We start from the raw sequence: 5,170 nt of genomic DNA, 5'->3' as shown, positions 1-5,170 counted from the left end.
GCAACGCGCATGCCTCCATACTTTGTCCTTCTTCTTCGGAGTTTAACGGCGGTTGGCATCCAAAATGTAGTATTACCGCCCCCAACTGGACTATAATATAAATCCATCATACTTTGAGATACAAAATGGGAAAAATAAAAATAAATAAAACACTTTTCCATCTAACCCTACACTAATTAAAAACCCACTACCCCATTCCCACTACTTTGACCCTGTCTACTCTTGCACCATGCCAACGGCCTGGGAGGACTGGACACCGCCACTCAACACATCCAGTAACTCTTTTGAAGTCAGATCTCGTATACACAAATACTTCTCTGCAACTGCCACCAGAACATATATTTTCCGTGATTTACGTTCCATTTCTGCGGTACATTTTATAACCATTGCTATTGTAACACACTGCTGCCCTATGTAAATAGACATGGAACACTGGTCACTTTATTAATGTTTACATACTGTTTTTCTAATTTCATATGTATATACTGCATTATAGTAAAGGCCATCCTGTTCAACTATTGCTGTATATATACTATTCTATCCTATGTGGTCTACAGATATACAAAATATTCTGTCCACGTAACGTCTATACATCCCAACACACACGTGTGTGTGTGCGTGTGTGCGTGAGTGCGTGTTGTATAGTGCATTTTGGCTGCCGAGTGGCGCAGCGGTCTAAGTTTGCCTCAGTGCAAGAGGTGTCACTACTGTCCCTGGTTCAAATCCAGGGTGTATCACATTCGGCTGTGAATGGGAGTCCCATAGGGCGCCGCACAATTTGCCAAGCTTTGTCTGGGTTTGGCCGGGATAGGCCGTCATTGTAAATACGATTTTTTTCTTAACTGACTTGCCTAGTTAAATAACATTTACATTTGGAAAGTATTCAGACCACTTGACATTTTCCACATTTTGTATCGTTACAGCCTTATTCTAAAATGTATTAAATAAATAAATAAAATGTCAATCGACACACAATACCCCATAATGACAAATCGAAAACAAGTCTTTAGAAACATTAGCAAATGTATAAAAAATTAAAAACAGAAATACTTTATTTACATAAGTATTCAGACCCTTTGCTATGAGACTCGAAATTAAGCTCAGGTGCATCCTGTTTCCATTGATCATCCTTTAGATGTTTCTACAACTTGATTGGAGTCCACCTGTGGTTAATTGAATTGATTGGACATGATTTGGAAAAGCAAACACATGTCTATATAAGGACAGTGCATGGCAGAGCAAAAACCAAAGCATGAGGTCAAAGGAATTGTTCATGGAGCTCCGAGACAGGATTGTGTCGAAGTACAGATCTGGGGATGGGTACCAAAACATTTCTGCAGCGTTGAAGGTTCCCAAGAACACAGTGGCCTCCGTCATTCTTAAATGGAAAAAGTTTGGAACCACCAATACTCTTCTTAGAGCTGGCCGCCAAACTGAGCAATCGGGGGAGAAGTGCCTTGGTCAGGGAGGTGACCAAGAACCCGATGGTCACTCTGACAGCACTCCAGAGTTCCTCTGTGGAGGTGGGAGAACCTTCCAGAAGGACAACCATCTCTGCAGCACACCACCAATCAGGCCTTTATGGTAGAGTGGCCATACAGAAGCCACTCCTCAGTAAAAGGCACATGACAGCCCGCTTGAAGTTTACCAAAAGGCACCTAAATGACTCTGACCATGAGAAACAAGATTATCTGGTCACATGAAACCAAGACAGAATTATTTGGCCTGAATGCCAAGCGTCACGTCTGGAGGAAACTTGGCACCATCCCTACAGTGAAATTTGGTGGTGGCAGCATGATGATGTGGGGATGATTTTCAGCGGCAGGGACTAGTCAGGATCAAGGGAAAGATGAACGGAGCAAAATACACAGAGATCCTTGATGAAAACCTGCTCTAGAGAGAACAGGACCTCAGTCTGGGGAGAAGGTTCAACTTCCAACAGGAAAACAACCCTAAGCACACAGCCAAGACAGCACATGAGTGGCTTCGGGACAAGTCTCTGAATGTTCTTGAGTGGCCCAACCAGAGCCTGGCCTTGAACCTGGTAGAACATCTCTGGAGAGACCTGGAAATTGCTGAGCAATGACGCTCCCCATTCAACCTGACAGAGCTTGAGAGGATCTGTAGAGTAGAATGGAAGAAACTCCCCAAATATAGGTTTACCAAGCTTGTAGCGTCATACCCAAGACGACTTGAGGCTGTAATTGCTGCCAAAGATGCTAAAACAAAGTACTGAGTGACGGGTCTGTATACTTATGTAAATGTGATATTTCAGTTTTATATATATATACATATATATACAGTATATACACTGCTCAAAAAAATAAAGTGAACACTAAAATAACACATTCTAGATCTGAATGAATGAAATATTCTTATTAAATACTTTTTCTTTACATAGCTGAATGTGCTGACAACAAAATCACACAAAAATTATCAATGGAAATCAAATTTATCAACCCATGGAGGTCTGGATTTGGAGTCACACTCAAAATTAAAGTGGAAAATCACACTACAGGCTGATCCAACTTTGATGTTATGTCCTTAAAACAAGTCAAAATGAGGCTCAGTAGTGTGTGTGGCCTCCAAGTGCCTGTATGACCTCCCTACAAAGCCTGGGTATGCTCCCGATGAGGTGGCGGATGGTCTCCTGAGGGATCTCCTCCCAGACCTGGACTAAAGCATCCGCCAACTCCTGGACAGTCTGTGGTGCAACATGGCGTTGGTGGATGGAGCGAGACATGATGTCCCAGATGTGCTCAATTGGACTCAGGTCTGGGGAACGGGCGGGCCAGTCCATAGCATCAATGCCTTTCTCTTGCAGGAACTGCTGACACACTCCAGCCACATGAGGTCTAGCATTGTCTTGCATTAGGAGGAACCCAGGGCCAACCGCACCAGCGTATGGTATCACAAGGGGTCTGAGGATCTCATCTCGGTACCTAATGGCAGTCCGGCTACCTCTGGCGAGCACATGGAGGGCTGTGCGGCCCCCCCAAAAAATACCAAACCACACCATGACTGACCCACCGCCAAACCAGTCATGCTGGAGGATGTTGCAGGCAGCAGAACGTTCTCCACGGCGTCTACAGACTCTGTCACATCTGTCACATGTGCTCAGTGTGAACCTGCTTTCATCTGTGAAGAGCACAGGGCGAATTTGCCAATCTTGGTGTTCTCTGGCAAATGCCAAACGTCCTGCACGGTGTTGGGCTGTAAGCACAACCCCCACCTGTGGACGTCAGGCCCTCATACCACCCTCATGGAGTCTGTTTCTGACCGTTTGTGCAGACACATGCACATTTGTGGCCTGCTGGAGGTCATTTTGCAGGGCTCTGGCAGTGCTCCTCCTGGTCCTCCTTGCACAAAGGCGGAGGTAGCGGTCCTGCTGCTGGGTTGTTGCCTTCCTATGGCCTCCTCCACGTCTCCTGATGTACTGGCCTGTCTCCTGGTAGCGCCTCCATGCTCTGGACACTACGCTGACAGACACAGCAAACCTTCTTGCCACATTTCGCATTGATGTGCCATCCTGGATGAGCTGCACTACCTGAGCCACTTGTGTGGGTTGTAGACTCCGTCTCATGCTACCACTAGAGTGAAAGCACCACCAGCATTCAAAAGTGACCAAAACATCAGCCAGGAAGCATAGGAACTGAGAAGTGGTCTGTGGTCCCCACCTGCAGAACCACTCCTTTATTGCGGGTGTCTTGCTAATTGCCTATAATTTCCACCTGTTGTCTATTCCATTTGCACAACAGCATGTGAAATTTATTGTCAATCAGTGTTGCTTCCTAAGTGCACAGTCTGATTTCACAGAAGTGTGATTGACTTGGAGTTACATTGTGTTGTTTAAGTGTTCCCTTTCTTTTTTTGAGCAGTGTATCATACACATTTGCAAAAATATCTAACCGATTTTTGCTTTTTCATTATGGGGTATTGTGTGTAGATTGATGAGGGGGAAAAACTACTTAAACCCTTTTAGAATAAGGCTGTAATGTAACAAAATGTGGAAAAAGTCAAGGGGTCTGAATACTTTCCAAATGCACTGTATATACACTCTATGCACACTACACTGACACTCACAAAACCCACACACATTCACATACATTAGATAAGCGCACACACACACACACACACACACACACACACACACACACACACACACACACACACACACACACACACACACACACACACACACACACACACACACGCTGCTGCTACTCTGTTCATTATTGTTATTGTTATTATCTATTCTGATGCCTAGTCACTTTACCCTGCCTTTGTGTACACGTCTACCTCGTACCCCAGGGAATTGATCTGGAATTGGTACTCCCTGTATATACATTACATTTACATTTAAGTCATTTAGCAGACGCTCTTATCCAGAGCGACTTACAAATTGGTGCATTCACCTTATGACATCCAGTGGAACAGTAGTGCATCTAAATCTTTTAAGGGGGGGGTGAGAAGGATTACCTTATCCTATCCTAGGTATTCCTTAAAGAGGTGGGGTTTCAGGTGTCTCCGGAAGGTGGTGATTGACTCCGCTGTCCTGGCGTCGTGAGGGAGTTTGTTCCACCATTGGGGGGCCAGAGCAGGGAACAGTTTTGACTGGGCTGAGCGGGAACTGTACTTCCTCAGTGGTAGGGAGGCGAGCAGGCCAGAGGTGGATGAACGCAGTGCCCTTGTTTGGGTGTAGGGCCTGATCAGAGCCTGGAGGTACTGAGGTGCCGTTCCCCTCACAGCTCCGTAGGCAAGCACCATGGTCTTGTAGCGGATGCGAGCTTCAACTGGAAGCCAGTGGTGAGAGCGGAGGAGCGGGGTGACGTGAGAGAACTTGGGAAGGTTGAACACCAGACGGGCTGCGGCGTTCTGGATGAGTTGTAGGGGTTTAATGGCACAGGCAGGAGCCCAGCCAACAGCGAGTTGCAGTAATCCAGGCGGGAGATGACAAGTGCCTGGATTAGGACCTGCGCCGCTTCCTGTGTGAGGCAGGGTCGTACTCTGCGGATGTTGTAGAGCATGAACCTACAGGAACGGGCCACCGCCTTGATGTTAGTTGAGAACGACAGGGTGTTGTCCAGGATCACGCCAAGGTTCTTAGCGCTCTGGGAGGAGGACACAATGGAGTTGTCAACCGTGATGGCGAGATCATGGAACGGGCAGT

The sequence above is a fragment of the Oncorhynchus nerka genome, linkage group LG27 (genome assembly GCF_034236695.1).
Source record: "Oncorhynchus nerka isolate Pitt River linkage group LG27, Oner_Uvic_2.0, whole genome shotgun sequence".
Lineage (NCBI taxonomy): Eukaryota > Metazoa > Chordata > Actinopteri > Salmoniformes > Salmonidae > Oncorhynchus > Oncorhynchus nerka.
This window is presented reverse-complemented; position numbering follows the sequence as displayed.